At 42.8% G+C, this 17,756-nt stretch overlaps 1 protein-coding gene across 3 annotated transcripts in view; it reads right to left on the bottom strand.

The window, feature by feature from the left end:
- DENND4A (DENN domain containing 4A) overlaps nucleotides 1–11,248 on the bottom strand; it is a 98,811-nt gene extending 87,563 nt beyond the window's left edge. For all 3 annotated transcript variants that reach the window (XM_048866668.2, XM_048866667.2, XM_048866665.2), the window contains exon 1: nucleotides 11,068–11,248. The gene's annotated coding sequence lies outside the window, so the exon portion shown is untranslated. The remainder of the gene's footprint in view (nucleotides 1–11,067) is intronic.
- Between the last annotated feature and the right edge of the window lie 6,508 nt (nucleotides 11,249–17,756).

The following is a 17,756-nucleotide window of genomic DNA, read 5'->3' on the forward strand; positions in this document are numbered from 1 at the left end:
TAACACGCAGCTAGCGTAAGCTAATGCCCACGTAGTTAGCATTATCTTTTACTTCATTTCACTCCACCTTGCCTGGCAGGGCACTGACCCCAGGGTATATCTACAAAAGCCTCCTTCGCAGGACTGAGGGAAGGACAAGCATGCAAAGCAGCCGCTATAATATTCTGCACGGAGATGCACTTGATCCAGGTCACCTCTGCATCCAGTAGCAGAGGGCCAATAAGAGCTCAATTATGTGCATCAAGTCACCCACTCTGAGGCATGTGGGGTACTGAACAGTTAAAATGCAATTTAAACAGATGGATATTTAAAAGATAAACAAATGTGGCTTAATTATAAAACAGAGCATGGAGTACCACATGGGGCCAATGGTAATCAAGATGCATTTTAAGTGACAGGCCCTATTTTTCAGAATGAATGTACGCACACTAAATGTAACTACAGGCAGTTTTGGTAACTGCAAATGACCAACTATATGCGTAACTGCTCATTTGTGCTGTTTCTGCAACTGCATGAGCAATCACAATAAACATGCAGGTTACAGCCAGATTCTCAGATCTCATTATGCCCCACGTCAATTAAAAATGGGAAGGGAGGTGATGTAAGTGTCCAATAAGATGAGAGAAACCATACTTTAGGGAATAATTAAGTAAAAGCTTTATCATCTGCAGACCTTAGGTGCAATGGCAGCAGCCTTAAGAAATGGGGGGTGTCAGAGTGCAAACAGCCTCCTGGAGCTTTGATATGTTGGATGGGTCAAACCCCTACCTTTCCCATTGAAGGCTCTGAAAATCAGCAGGGACAGCTTAAAATTAAAAACTTTAAGCAGCCCGCAGTGTACAGAAGCCAGGGTAATATGATCACTACAAATGAAACCAGAGAGATGTGCTGCTGTGTCCTATACATAACATAAGAACAGCCATACCGGGTCAGACTAAAGGTCCAACTAGCCCAGTATTCGGTCTTCAGACAGTGGCCAATGCCAGGTACTTCAGGGGGAAAGAACAGAACAGTTAATCATCAATCATCCCAGTTTCTGTCAAAACAGCGGCTAGGACACCATCCCTTCCCATCCTAGCTAACAGCCACTGATGGACCTATCCTCCATGAATTTACCTAGTTCTTTTTTGAACCCTGTTAAAGTCTTGGCCTTCACAACACCCTCTGGCAAGGAGTTCCACAGGTCGACTGTGCACTGTGTGAAGAAATACTTGCTTTTGTTTGTTTTAAACCTGCTACCTATTAATTTCATTTGGTGACTCCTAATTCTTGGGTTAAAAGAAGGAGTAAATAACACTTCCTTATTTACTTTCTCCACATCTGTCATGATTTTATACACCTATCATATTCCCCGCCTTAGTCATCTCTTTTCCAAGCTGAAAAGTTCCAGTCTTATTAATCTCTCCTCATATAAAAGCTGTTCCATACTCCTAATCATTTTTGTGGCCCTTTACTTAACCTTTTCCAACTCCTATATATCTTTTTTGAGATGGGGCGACCACACCTGCATGCAGTATTCAAGATGTGGGCATATCATGGATTTATATAGAGGCAATATGATATTTTCTCTTATTATCTATCCCTTTCTTAAGGATGCCCAACATTCTGTTCGCTTTTTTGACAGCTGCGGCACACTGAGTGGATGTTTTCAGAGAACTATCCACAATGACTCCACGATCTCTCTCTTTAGTAGTAACCACTAATTTAGACCCCATCATTTTATATGTACAGTTGGAATTATGTTTTCCAATGTGCATTACTTTGCATTTAACGACACTGCATTTCATCTGCCATTTTGTTGCCCAGTCACCCAGTTTTGCAAGATCCCTTTATAATTCTTTGCAGTCTGCTTTGGACTTAACTATCTTGAGTAGTTTGGTATCACCTGCAAATTTTGCCACCTCACTGTTCACCCCTTTTTCCATATCATTTATAAATATGTTGAATAGTACTGGTCCCAGTACAGACCCTTGGGGGACACCACTATTTACCCTTCTCCATTCTGAGAACAGATCATTTACTCCTACCCTTTGTTTCCTATTTTTTAACAGTTACTGATCCATGAGAGGACCTTCCCTCTTTTTCCATGACAGCTAGTTGCAAATAGCAAAATATGTCTGCTGAAGCCCAGCTCTGAGGAAGTTATACATACAACTCTTCGCAGTCTGCTTTGAACTTAACTATCTTGAGTAGGTGGCTTTTACCTATCAGGTAGGCTAACAATGAATTCACATTGCCATCCTTCACCACCCCAATGCCTTATTTTCACCCCTATGCACCAGATGGCTTGTCCCTGAATTCCTTATGTACCTAACACCCTTTCACTATGCACGGTCTACATCTGCTTTTTTCTTAAAATTTCCTACAGTTGGACTACATTGCTGCAGCTCCACAAGTGGTAGCAATAGGGAGAAGTACCAACACAGACAGAGCTCAGATGGCCACTGTTTGTTTTTAAACCACTATACAGTATAGGTCTCCTCTGAGCAGGTGTCCAGCCTACACTAAGCTCCCTCCTCCCTAATGCTGAACTGGAGGTGGAGCTGTGGGAAATTTTAAGAAATACGTTAGTATACAAAGAGCCAGTGAGTACACTGACAAGCCTGCGTGTCAAGTTGTGTGCAGCTCTGTAGGACATTTCTGCACCCCAGCAGAGTACATAACAGTCCAGGCTGTGGGAATGTGTGAAAGGTGGCCTGCATGCTTGAATGTCACATAAAATGAGTTCAGATCCAACCTCGACTTAATCCAAACCAAAGTTCAGAGGTAAAGCTGGTTAACATTTTTCAAATGAAACTTTGTTAAAAAAATTTAAAGAAGGGAAGAAAAGCACTGTACTTTTTGGTTTTCCTTTTAGTCCCCTTTTCAGGGGCAAAATGGACAAAAGAGAAAAGGAAAGTGTAAGGAAGAGGGGGGAACCCCATACCCCAAGTTTTCAAAACTAAGAACTCAATTTTTTTCAATGTTCTAATCCTGTAAAACAGATTTCACGGGGGAGGGGGTGCAAAAAGACTGAAAATGTCTGCCATTTTCCACTCAGCTCTATCGGGAGGTGCATGTGAGGGTTGAAATACAAAGTCTGTTTTGTCCAATCTCTTATTTTCAGTTTAGCAGCTCGGTTACGGGCAAAAATTTGCATGTGTTTTTTATCTTCTGTATTTTTCAATGCACACTGCCCGGAACCTAAATTCACCCGACACCTTCGAGCCAGAAGCAGAAGTAAACATATACAACAAGGAAAATATACGCAATGTCCAGGGTCAAAGCTGTAGTGGAAAACGCACCCTCCAAACACTTAATGAATGTGAACACACTTCCTAAAATTTAACTAAGTACCCCTTCATCATTCTCCATCTTTGGCCAAGAATAGTGATCTTCTGAGTGTGTTCTTTAAAAGTGATCCAACGGTAGGAAATTGGTGAAAAATCAAAAGGAAACAGTCCTTCTGTAGGGGCTTCCTTCCCTGGCCTGAGTAAGAGCTCAGCATGCAGTCTGACTACAGGATTGCACACTAATTTAGCAGAACACTTTGTTTCTACATATAGGTTTGGTTAGCATGACTGTAGTAGGGATCTAATTACTTTTGCACTTGCAGTATTTGAAAAGAGGTTGTTGTTCCCCCCCAGCCCTAAGTTTATACAATTATACAGTAAAAGCTGCCTACTTATGTAAACTGACACAGCTCAGAATCTGACCCAGTCACACAACTGTGATTTCAGAATAATTCCATTGGAAGTAATGAGCTCATTCTGAACTTACAGAAGCATAACCAAGATCAGAATCTGACCCAACAGTCATCTTCTGCTTATTTGTATAAGTTTGTTTCAGCAAAAGGGGGTTTCCCTCTGACTTTTTTTTTTATTTACATACAAATTAATCTAATTTCATACCTTACACTTATTGCTGGGCTATTTCTAGCAGCGCTGTGACATGGGCAGCGTAGACATGCTTTATCACCAGGGGAGAGCGCTCCCTGGCAACAAAAAAAACCCCACCCATCCACTGAATGCATCCGATGAAGTGAGCTGTAGCTCACGAAAGCTTATGCTCAAATAAATTTGTTAGTCTCTAAGGTGCCACAAGTACTCCTTTTCTTTTTACAACAGCAAAGAATCAGAACAGAAAACTTGGAGGAAAAGTTGGATAAGGATAGACATAAACTTGCCCATTGTTACAGCTGTATCCTGTTCATTTTCCTCGCACACTCCATTCTCACCTCATTAGTACTAACTCCCTTTCCCCCTCTCCTTCGCCTACCCTTGGCTTCATGCTCTTTAGCTCCTCCCTTAACTCTCAACCCCATGCTGGAAAGGACACCTCCCTTCTTTTAAAAAGCAGCCTTCCTTTCATCTGAAAAAGAATCCCTTTTCTGAACCCTGCCATTGAGCTCCATCCTCCTAACCATTTCTGCACCCCATTGTATATGAATTATGTAGAGTATTACTTATGTCTGAGCAACGTGTATGCAGGCCCCGGACATTGTATTATGAGACACTTATCACTTCCATAAAATATAGCTTGTGGTGGGCTGGTATGGGAAATATTGAACCAAAAAACACCTTCTCTCCCCAAAAAGAGTAGAGAGGCAAATGTATTCTCTATGTAACAATTTGTGGTAAAATGTGTTTAAAATATTAGGGCCATTCTTCACCTCCAGGAAGAGAGCAAATTCTGGACCCAGATAGAAAAATGTTTTCACCAAGAGTCAGAAAAACAAATAATAGTTACAAGGAGTCTGGAAAGGTAAATCACCTACTAAATAATGGGACAGTGACTGGTATTATTTATTGCAAGTTCATCTTGGGTTGGGGTAGAAAATGATCTATTAAAGAGGGCAGAATCAGTTTTGGGAAGTAAGGTGTAAAACATCACATTTGAAATCATATTAGTTAGGGCAAGTACCTTGATATGTAGATGAGGGTGGGTTTCTTTTAAAGATTACCATTAGGCCTCACTCCACCCTATACCCAACCTTTTGCTTTTGTCACATGAATTATTATCAATCATGTTTATTACAATAGTGCCTCAGGACCAACCAGAAATGCTCCCCCCGATTGTATTAGTAATCTGCTTTGTTCTATTTATTACCCCTTTTACCACTTAAAATCTGCCTTTTATAGCTAATAAAATTTGTTTTGTTTATTATTAAACCCAGTTTCTGTAATTTCTAACGGGGCGGGTGGGGGGGGGGGAGACAAGAAGTGTGCATAGCTCTCTCCACATTGAGGGAGGGGGTGAATTTCAGAATATATCTTTGGGTCTGAACTCCAAGGGAGGTGGAGGAAGTCTCTTAAGCTGAGTCTTCCCAAAGCTGATCGCAGCTGGGTGTGGCCCTGCCTGCGTGTATTAGAGGAGGTTTTAAGAGCCTGGCTCAGCAAGACAGGTTAAAGGGGGCCCATGCTGGCAGAACAGGTAGACTCAGTGGTATCTCAGCACATCAGGTGGCTTCCCAAGGGGTCCAACCTGTCACATATATCTTACTCAAATCCCTCTTAAAATCTACTTCTTCCATCAGGCAGAAAACTGTGCATTAATATCACTATTGCTAATAGTAAGTGGCACCATAGGACAGAGAAAAGAAACTCATTTCAATCCACTATCCTGTATTGTCATCTTTATAGGTGTGGTGTTAATTTTAAGGGTGGGCACTTGTAGGGTACACGCATTTAAGTTAACAGGATTTGTCTGACCACACTATTTAAGAATTCTTTTTACAAAATTAGTTGTTACATTTCCTTAATATTGTTTTACTAAAAACATGCATCAGTAAACAACTACACATTGTCATTCCAAAAGTTTGTTAAAACTTGTTATAGAAATCCTAGGAAAAGCTATGTACTGTTAGAAACTCAGAGTTTATTCCATCCTGACATGAAACTACTGAAAGTATTATAGCTTCACTTAGGCACCTCTCGCATCCACAAAGCTGGGCAATCTCCAGTGCAGCAATATATTTTGGGCTCAATTTGAGGGGTATGTAACAAGAGAAAAAGATCAGAGAAAGGCAATGCCCATTTACTTAAAGAGAAGCACCTACTTCAACCGAATGTCAAAAGGAGCACTCATGCTAATCCCTCCTGTTGAAAGGCTGTGGAGCATTTACATCCACCCAATAGGGAAATGAGCTGGAGTTGCAGAAACCAAAAAAACTCTTTCCATAATGAATGGATGAGGAATCCTAAAGATCACATCAGGGTCAACAGCAACCACACTTATGGCAAAAGGCAGCTATCATTAATAAAGTGAAAGTTGTTTTTTAAAGGCAAGCCCTAACAGCACTCCTGAAAAAGGACAGGTGGGATATATTTGAATTTAAGGGCAAGCCTACACTGCAAAATTAAGTCGACTTAAGTTACACCAACGTACAGCCACCACAGTAATTAAATCGCTTTTGCATGTCCAACTTTGCTTCTGGTGTTGGCAGTGCGCACCCTCACCAGGAGCACCTGAACAGATTTAACTGTCAGTATGGTTCATTGTGGAATGGCTTCTGAAAGGCAGCAAACACTTGATGTAAGCAACACAGTGTCTACACTCACACTGTGTCGACCTAATTACACTGACCTAAGCATTACATCTCTCGCAGCAGTGGTGTTATTAAGCCGGTGTAGTGGGAAGTTACGTTGGTTGGAACTACATTTTACTGTAGACGCTTAGAGACTTAGGTTGACATAATCTGCCTAATGTTGACCTAACTCTGTAGTGCAGACCAGGCCGAAATTCAGAGGTATTTGACACATTTACTAGACACCTGGGCCCAGATTTTCAGGAATGTTCAGCTCACATTTAATTATCTAAATGAACCAGCTGTTTTTGAGAGAGAATATAATTTAGGATTTTGTTTGTAAATGAATTAAGGAGCAAGCAAGTTGCAATCAGGTTCCCTGAAAGGTGTGTCCTTAAGATAGCGCAGACAAGGCTTTAGACTCTGGAGATCTTTGACAGGGTGGCACAGAGAAGTTTGCACTGCTGGTGCTGCAGCTGCTCTATGGATAACTAAAACTGTAGACTCCAATACTGTGATAAATTACAATCAATGCCTTAAGTGCACACTTTGAAAAGTGCTGAGAGAAGTAAAGCATATGAAAATATTGTGTTCTATTAAGAAATCTCAACGCATTTTTCAAACATTAATAAAACTTCACAACACCCCTGTAAAGCAGATATTATCCCCAATATTACATATAGGGAAAAAATGAAAGGAGCTGAAGTGCTGTTGTCTAAAGCCACCCAGAAAGACTATGGCAGAGTTGGGAGGGAAGGGGGGAAAATAATACCTATGGCTTAGTCCTTTGCTTTATACCAAAGCATCATCCTTTTCTATGCCAGCATAACCTAATCTTTCTTCAGAAATGTTACCTCTCCCTATTGGCTTATAAATCAGCATTGAGGTAAACAGACTGTGGTTTTAGTAGACTTTTTGACAGAAATTGTGACATTTTCCATGTTAAGATACCAAGTCTTCTCATCATAATCAGTTATTTTTAAAACTGGCAATCCTAATTATTTTAAGGAATAGAAAGTATTTTATTTGAGCATCACCACTCAAAATCCTGGTTTCTTAGAAAAACCAAGTGGATCATAACAAGTCATGCAACTTTTAAAGACTGAAATAATTTGCAAAAATAGGGTATCTGGACAATTCTTCTGAAATTTTCCTTTCTTGAAGAAATTTATCAATTTTCCTACCCTCCCAAAATACATCAGAACAGATATCTAAAAATCCATGTTCACAGGGCAGTAGAAGTTATTCTACTTAAATGCCCTCCTATGTCAAACAGGAAGATATTAGGAAACTACTATTTTGCTATTGGGAGCTAATCCATTGTATCCGAACACATATTACATCATATTTTTCTTTTTTATTAGACCTGACTTAAGTTGTGCAATCTGTTTTAACCTCCAACTTTTCAAAAGCATGCTGCCACTGTGCTTATAAATATGTTCACAGCAGAGTGAATAAGTGGGCATCTAACAAAACAGAAGATTTTCTGTACGTATTAGTTTCACTAGTTAGCAGAAGTCCTTTCAGAATCTTTCTACTTTGTGAAACATACCAATGTAACTTCCTCCATGGATTACATTGGCTTCTGTAGCTACTGTTTTATGAAGTATTACAACTTGTTCTGACTTGCAAAAGAAGTTCCAATTCTCAACAAATATATGTAAAGGGAATGGAAGAGGAGAGATTTTCTACATTTTTAGTATAATATTTGTTATAACGTCAGATTTCAATTTTAGAAACCTATTAATCCAATTACAATTATTCAAATTAACCACATAGCATTCAGACTAGAAAATGTGCATATAGATGAATCAGTCAGATAAACTATCTCACCCTGCAGCACAAATGCATGCTATGGTAAAGAAATTGTTTAATGTATTTAATTGTGGTAGCTCATGTCAAAATGGTGGTGGCCACAGTTTGCAGTGGAAAAGTGATGTGGGACGGTAGCATTTAGAACTTTCCCTGGTGTACCTTTAATATATTCACCACAGTAACAACAAGAACGAACTGGGGCCCCTATCCTCTCCAGAAAAAGAAAAAATGGTAGGCGAGACGTGTGTGTTTGCTGCCTAGTAATTATTTTAGAACAGAAAAATTGTCCCCCAGTGCCCAATGCTATCACTAGGTCAGCTACACCAGTGGGAGCCCTAGTGTAGACAAGGCTCTGTCAATTGTGACAAGAATAAAAGTGTCAAAAGCTAAGTCTACTCAGATATAGAATTTATATCTATTACCTTCACACAGACAGAAATTGCCCCAGAGATGTTTATATAATCACAAATTGAAGAGCAAGTAGCCTGCAAGAATGTTGAAGTGTGGTTGATACTACAAAAGTAACCCAAGAACTCCAGCATATGAATCTTCTTAATATAGAAGTATTTACCAACAGATAATTGTTACTTTTGAATTAATACTGAACAAGAAAACCACAAATTGTTCTGGTCCTATAGTAAGCCAGAAAACCTTGTCCACACTAGTTTCCAGTAAGTGGATACTGTCGTAACCTGATTAGACTCTTTTAGATAAAATTTGCTCCAAAGGGAGTGGAAGCTCCTCAGCACCTTTGCAGAAGACTCCTCACATCAGTGGGCTCTTAAATTTCACACTACACTATTAAATTAATGATTAAAAGATGTGCATAGTAAAAACTCTAATAATCGGAAACCATGCAAAGGCTCATGCTCAAATAAATTGGTTAGTCTCTAAGGTGCCACAAGTACTCCTTTTCTTCATGCAAAGGCTGTAGGTTGGATTATCCTATTTTGCCCTTCGTATCTCTTTGCAGACTATGTGATTCTTTGCATGAACTGGACACAAAAGCTTTAAGGCTCTGTTTCCTATAAATAAATAGGAAGTCAATGCCAGGAATCATGAACAGCCCAATGAAACCTGAATGTGTTTAGAGGGACTAAGCTGTCAAGGAAACAGTTCAGTTTTCACATTTATTTTACAATAAGACTATACTGAATGCATCCGATGAAGTGAGCTGTAGCTCACAAAAGCTTATGCTCAAATAAATTTGTTAGTCTCTAAGGTGCCACAAGTACTCCTTTTCTTTTTACTCCCTACTAGTTGACTGATTTTCAGCTGCATGACTCTGAACATATATAGGTTAAAAGATTGTTGCAAGGCTGTACTGCACATCCAATACACAAACCAAAGTTCACTCATGTACTTCCCAACCCCTTTCTTGGCTAGACTGATTCAAATAGTTTCCCTAAACCAGAGTACCTAATAGCAATGATTAAACACAGAAATATTTAATAGTTCAAAAAGTGAAAGATTGTACATTTTATTTTTTGACAGAAAACTCTGGCTGAGCAACAGTTCAAGAAGAAATTGTAAAATGAAGTAAAAAGCTGTCCAAAACATTACTCTTCTAGTCAGTTTAATGCAAACATTAAACGTCAGAACTAACTGCCAAGTCTACATCTCCTAATTTCCATTGTAAACAGACACATATTGGGGTGCTGAGACCCAGTGCATACTTTAAACAGAATTTGAGATTAGCCGTGGCTCAAAGCCATCAAAATAACTAACAATCCATTAAACATTTTTAGCATGTGGCCCACTGAGTCTATAGTAAATTCTGACTTACCACAGTACAAAAAATCTCAGGGCTCTAGAGACTTTTTTTTACTATGACATTGGATGTGTTGCACTAATCCAGCAAAACTGCTATGTAACCAAGGGGGAATCATGGGGGGGGGGGAGAATATTATATATCTATGTTTGCAATCCCCATTAGCTATCTACTAAAGTGAATGGGAATTTACAGATGCAGTGAACAAAAATCTCAACCCATTTCTTCCTCTGCAGCTGCCCAACGCCAGGTCTGCTGGTCCTGCCCTGCGTTTGTAACATGGCAGGTCAGCAGAAGCTCAGACTCAACCTGCACACGCGACCTCCAGCAGCAGGGGATCACGGCCCCTGCGTCTACACAGCTGCGTTACACCAGGGCCATTTTAACGCCCGTTAGGGAAGTCACACGCCGGTCCCCATCAGACAGCGCTGCGGCCGCGCAGCCCGACACCCCCTCACCCCCCAGCCCCCCGGGGCGCAGCAGCCCGAGCCGCCCACCCCACGTTTGCACCATCTGGCCGGGAATGGCCCGGAGACCAGGAATACCGAAGGAACGCCTTGCTGGGTGCACCAAATCGGCCGCAGCTAACGGAGCGGCACCACTTCCCTTCAGTCGGGCGCGGGATACACACAGACGCCTCCAAGCCACCGTCCCCCCCGTTCACGCCTGGGAACCCCCCGGACCGCAGGGGCGGCGGGATCTAGGGCATCCCCCCACCCCCATCGATAGCCCTAACGCCAGGGAGGGGGCCGGACATACTCGCGTATCGCCGCCTGCCCTAGGGCTGCAGCCCAGTCATGCCGCCCAGGGTGGCCCCCTCCCCGTCGCCACGCCGGCTCCCTCGGGGGTTGCTGCCCGCCCCACCGACACGGCCCCCGCTGCCCCGGCCCTGGGATAGCGCCCCACGGTGGCGGAGACGACCCCCCCGCCCCCGACGGTGACAGCTCCGCACGTTACCCCCGCCGGCGCGGCTCACCTCAGGCCGGCGCTGCGCTCCCTCCTCCTCCCCCCGCCCTGCGCGACGGAGAGAGCGAGCGCGTCGCGAGCCAGTCCCGGCGCCCTTAGCTCATCCTAACGGGAGCCCGAGCCGCCGTCTCGCCCGCCCGCCCGCGCGCGTGGGTGTCTCAGGCGGGATCCCCCTTCCCCTCAGCACCGCCTCCTGCCGCCGCCATCTTGCCTGGCTGGAGGGGGGGGCGGCCTCCTTGAGGGGAGCCAGACCAGAGCTCACGCGGGGCCCGCCGGCTGGCGCTGGAGGGCTGCCCTCGGCTCCCCTCCCCGCCGCACGGGGCGAGAGCCAGGTTCAAAGGAGGGAAGCAGCGCCCCAAACCTTCCCTCGCCCCGCGAGGAGTGGCCCCTTCCCCCCCCCCACTTCCAGGGCAAGCTGTGCCCCCTGCCGCTCCCCACGGCCTGGGGCCCCCCATCCACATAAGGACACATCTTCTAGCGCAGGGGTACGCAGATCGCAGGGGCTCAGAGAAGCAACTTAAGGATCAACAGTACCCAGAAGAGCCACAGTCCTGTGAATTCATACTAAATGAAACACTAGTACTATAGACTCAGATTTAAACACCATGACAGGGGAACTATTTAGTTTTTATATCCATGTATATTACACTTACAATAATACTTGGCCAGTCAACTGTATCAACTACAATTGGTTAGTAACACAATAAAACATCCTGAGTGCTAATAATTAAGTCAGGGTGTTTAAATATCATATTTTGCAAAGAACAGGAGACCATAAAGCCAAAGTTCTCAAACTAGGGGGTCATGAGGTTATTATGGGGGGGTGGGTCACAAGCGGTCAGCCTCCATCCCTAACCCTGTTTTGCCTCCAGCATTTATAATGGTGTTAAATATATAAAAAAGTGTTTTTAATTTATAAGGAGGGGTCACACTCAGAGGCTTGCTATATGAAAGGGGTCACCAGTACAAAAGTTTGAGAATCACTGCCTTAAAGAGCTACTTGCAGCTCAGGTACCTCAAAGTCTGAGTATCAGTGGCCTAGCTGATGCAGTGAGAGCCCCTGTCCTGTTACCAGGCCCCTTCAGAGAAGTTTGGGGCTCATCAGTTGTAAAGTCAAGTCTAGAGCTATATATAGTTCTCTATATACTGCCCTGCTCCTTGAAGAGTCTATGCCCACTTAGTCTGTGCTCTGTGGAAAATACTGGCTAGTTTTTACACATTTCTGGGTTTAAGAGTGCATGGGGCAGGGTCCAGGAGAAGGTGATAAGAATCAATCTTAAATTCGCCTGAGACTTACTTCACCTTTAAAAGCATCCCACCCTTTCCTCATCATTCCACTATCTGCATCATTAGATTAGTAGAACCTTCCTACAGCTGAACACATCAACAATAAAAGCAGAGGCTTCTGGTACCACAGACCAGATATTAATGGCTCAGGGACAAGTAACCTCCCCTCTGTCCCAGCTCACTTACAAGAGAGGTCAGGACAATTATACCCTGAAATTTCACCCCAGAAAGATACTTTATGTACAGATTTCAGAGTAGCAGCCGTGTTAGTCTGTATTCGCAAAAAGAAAAGGAGTACTTGTGGCACCTTAGAGACTAACAAATTTATTTGAGCATGAGCTTTCGTGAGCTACAGCTCACTTCATCGGATGCATTCAGTGGAAAATACAGTGGGGAGATTTATATACATAGAGAACATGAAACAATGGGTGTTACCATCCACACTGTAAGGAGAGTGATCACTTAAGGTGAGCTATTACCAGCAGGAGAGCGGGGGGAGCTGTAGCTCACGAAAGCTTATGCTCAAATAAATTAGTTAGTCTCTAAGGTGCCACAAGTCCTCCTTTTCTTTTTGCGAATACAGACTAACACGGCTGCTACTCTGAAACCTACTATATGGTGAAACCAATACGCACCTAATCAGGTGTCAGCTTTCTTCAATACACATGAACAAGCAGCCAGAGAACCAGTCTTTGCAGTCTTAACAGCCCACATAGATTGTTATATCAAAAGTATAAAAGAATAGACACTGACATTGTTCAATTCTAAAGAGTGTAATAAATCCTTGTTTTGAGCAAGGAATACAAAACACCAGCTACCTGCACAGCCTCACCACAAAGACCTTTTAGGGCCTCTTCTAGATACAATGATCCAGGCCTATGGAGTCAATGGAAGTTAGGAGCCTACATACCTCTGAGGATCTGGGCCAATGGGACAAACTAAGACATCTATATCTAAAGCCCCTTGTAGTTTGCTGCAAACTGGATGAACGTTCTGCAGCAAGGTCCTCAGACTCTGTAGTGCTCTGGTGAAAATTCTTCAAAATTCTGTAGTGGATTAAGATATATTTTAATAATAGAAATGTTTATTTAATTAAATATGGACATGAATAACACAATGTATGCAGTTACCTATGTTACTTATTTTGATAATACATTGACTATTTTATGCTATCTGTACACGCTGAGTTTTCAATGTAGTGTCATCTTCAGGTTTCAGTTAACACCTGATTGGGATTAATGGAGCAGTTCACACCTCTCAGAGCTATTTTTTCAGGCTTTCTGCATTCATGCAGACCATCTCTGCATTGATTCACATCTGGATCACCTCTTTGAGGTTGTCTGCACAACCACTAGTAGAAATTTATATTTGTAATGAAAGCTGAGATTCTGAAGACAATTCTTTAGCAAGGGGAAGATTCTATGGGTAATTTTGTTGTCCCTAGTCTCTGTCTGCCAGAAGCTGGGAATGGGCAACAGAGGATGGATCACTTGATGATTATCTGCTCTGTTCATTCCCTCTGGGGCACATGGCATTGGCCACTGTCAGAAGACAGGATATTGGGCTAGATTGGTCTGACCCAGTATGTCCATTCTTATGTTCTTATACATCTTGGAGCCCCCGCTAAGTGGAGCAGGACCCCATTGTGCAAGGCAGCATACAAATACAGTGTACACTGATCACTCCACTCAGCTCCAACCTGCTCTCTGACTTTGACCCACCTGCCACACCCAAATAAATTGGTTAGTCTCTAAGGTGCCACTAGTACTCCTTTTCTTTTTGCGAATACAGACTAACACGGCTGCTACTCTGAAACTCACTTCTTAGTCAGTCAGGGTACCCTCAGATCTGCCCAAGCTCTTTGCTACAACAATTTAGTCTTTTACTCATACAGTCCTAGGTACTCAGAATATTCTCCCTCCCTCTGAGCCATCAAGTCATCTCTCCCACCTTAAAAACTTTTCTGTTTGGCTTGTCATTGACTTTCTCTACAAAGCCTTGTGTAATGCCACATGTGAAGACAATGAGTATAATACTGTATTTGTAACAATGATAATCAGAACCAGTGAGTAGAGTTACTGTACTGGCAGAGACATATTTACTGTGTACATGGCTCTTGTAGGCTCATTACGCAGAAGTGATTTGTTAGTCAGTTGTGCAAAGCCCTTCCCTTCAGCAGAACATTAGAGAACTCTAGGGAAAACTCCTGGAATTTCCTTTAGCCAGATCTTGCCCCCACATGAAATCTGATTCAAAGTTCATTGAGTCATTAGGTCCCTTACCACTTATTCCAGTGAGTTTTGGACTATGTTCTTACTGTGCATCGTAAGTAAATTGGGCAGTCAACAATCGCCACATACTGTAAGTGGGCTGGCAACCTGAGTGCCTAAAGTGGTAATACTTAGTCCTGCCATGAATGCAGGGGACTGCACTAGATGACCTCTTGAGGTCTCTTCCAGTCCTACAATTGTATGATTCTGCAGCCTCTGCATTTCAGATTCTGAAATACTGGGTGGTGCCTCATCAGTCATATTTAGAGTTCTCAACAGGGTAGCCAGGGAATTTCTATGAGCCAGCAGCCACAGAACCATTTCTTGTCCATGCTACAAACCAAAATTTCTAACTTGTGGTTTTAAAGTCATTTTCAGAGCATGGACTTTATTTTAAGTGAATTTTACACATGGGTGAACTGCAGCGAGACAGAGGCTAAGTGGCAGATGGTCAGTGGAAGAGCCAAGAATACAACCGAGAATTCACAAGTGCCAGTATCCTGCTTTAAAAATCTTTATCCCAGTGTTGTGAGGCTTAACTACTTAATCTTTGTGATGGGTTTAAAAGGTGCTAAGAATGCACATTATTATTATTATTATTATTACTATTACTTCCTTATAGAAATTGTTTTTTTTACTCGCATGGCTACTTCATTTTTTTTAACCAGGAACTTCGGGGCCTTATTCTGGTTACACTCACACTGGTTTTACTCCTGTGGAATTCAACTGGTTCTGGTATATATACTCCTGATATACATGGATGTGAAAGGAGAATCAGGTTCCAATATGTTGAAACAAACAAACAAACAAACAAAACCTGACAGAACTTCTTTTTAAAAGGTGTGATATATCCATAACCTTGGAAAAAATAACTATAAAGATAATGATAATGGATAATTATAAAACTTGTAACTGACAAAACAACATTCTGCATTTCAGATGATAAATTACCGTACTCTCGCCAATAATCCACTTGCAATACAATAATGTATCTCCATCTTGAGGGTTATGCAATGAAATGAAGGTTTTGGCAAACTATATTCATACTGAAAGTTGGGCAGCAATTTCATGAAGAATTTTTAAAAAATAAGCCTGTTTGAAAATTTGGCATTGAACCCCTTTGACTTTCCCTGCTTGGAATGATTAAACTTTAGCAGGGGGTACAAAATAAAGTATTTAAACGTTATGATGTGGCAGTAGACTGGTGCAATCACCCTTCCCTTGGTTGCTCCCAATGCAGACTTTCTGAAAGGCTTTTAAACTGCAGGGACATTCACTACCTATAAATGATAAAAGAGGCTATAGTATAGACTATTGTGCATGCAAAAAAAAAAAAAAAGATTTCGAACACTTCTCCAGATCTGGAAAGTGCTACGGCAGCTAAAAATGTGAAGAAATTAAGCAAACACAGGGTCTGATCCAAAAGCCACTGCAGTCAATGGAAAGTCTCCCACTGATTTCAATAGGCTTTGGATCATAGCCATGTGGTTAAGACCATTTATGACATGAACCAGTTGATTCACAAAAGCAAAAATTCCTGCCTTCAGTTACACCTCTCTTGCCCCTGATTGCTGTGCAATTTGCATAAAGGTAACGGTGCAGAATATTGCCCCAAATGAGCAAGGGTGACACTCACCCTACTGCATAGGGATGTTGTGTGCTAAAATAATGAGAACCAGCAGCTGAACCAACACTCTGGTCATCCAATTAGTCCCACCCCCATGCATCCCAAGAGGGCCTGACTGAGGGAAGGAGTGGCTAATTACTAGATCAGCCTGAGCTAGGGGGACATAAGGAGATAATTAGCCCATTAACTAGATGAGTAGAAAAGGAATACAGGAAGGATGAACACAGGAGAGTAGGGAGCGAATAGTTAGCTAGGAGAGATCTTTGAATGGAGGGATTTCTTCCCCTCTGGTACAAGGGGATGATAATTATATGTCACTGTAAATAGCCTTGTTGCATTGGACTGTAAAAGGGTGGTGGCTGATATAACACAAATAAGGTACACAGCAATCATAACAAAGTGGAGGTGTCGGAGCCATTTGTGCAGGAAGACAGGAGTGGAGGACTATGCCCTGTCACTAGAGAATACAAGGCCTGCTCCACCATTTAGTTTGTCAGGGTTTGGCCCTCCAGTCACTGAACTCCGTGGTTGTGTTTGCTTGAGTAAAATGAGCAGATGTGTCCCCTTGTGAAAAGATTGCCTCAGCAAGGCTTTCTGTGGCGTACTGATGCAGGACTTCAGCCAGTAAAGGAGGCCACAGACTCAGACATGCAGAAGGACTGGGAAACACAAACAACAAGAAAAATTTCTCTAAAGTGACCTAAATTTCTCTGTCTTTTCTATAAACACAAGTCTGATAAAAACTCACTCTTGTTTCATTGTACAGTGAGGGTTTATTTCCTCAGACCTTTAGAGCAAGAGTCAGGAAATTATTCTCCACTGTTAAAACTATTTGCAAGCTGCTCCAGCTTTACAGCATTCTCCATGCAAATGTCAGGGGGTCCAAACATACTGGCAGGATGTCTACACTAACGGAGAGAAACAGGGGCCAGTTTTGCTATTGTGCTTGGCTTTGTGACTATGACTAGGACATTGGGCTAATGGGACACTGAGCAAACTGGATGCCATACATCTCCACTTCTTCTTGCTGTTGGCTTATTGTTGCTAAGCACCGGTGTGGCGCCTCCTGCTGGCTGCCCTAGGAATTAGCTTGCTTCCAGCTTAGAGCGCTCTTTGCTGGCCAGCGGCTCATCTGCCTCAGGCCCCCATGTCCCTCCCAGACCCCCGTGCTCCTTACCCTGGAGTTCTGCCCCAACAAGACTCCCACTCTTTGGCTCTCCTGTCTCAGGGGAACCCCCAACCCTCTAAGCCCACCTCATCTCAATGGCTACTGCCAGTCATTCTATCCCCTGTTCACCGGGGCAGACTGCAGTGTAATGATCACTCATCATTGGCAAGGGGGGGGGGGTTGGACCTGCTGCCTTTCCTTGCAGCCCAGTACCTCTCCAGGCCTTCCTGTCAGGCCACAGCCTGGGAGGTCACCAGGCCTGAGCTCCCCAGCTCAGCTCAGCTCGCCCCTGCCCTGTCCACAGTACCCTTTGCTCCTTCAGGCAGCTAGGTCCATCTCTCTCCAAA

The sequence above is a fragment of the Caretta caretta genome, chromosome 10 (genome assembly GCF_965140235.1).
Source record: "Caretta caretta isolate rCarCar2 chromosome 10, rCarCar1.hap1, whole genome shotgun sequence".
Lineage (NCBI taxonomy): Eukaryota > Metazoa > Chordata > Testudines > Cheloniidae > Caretta > Caretta caretta.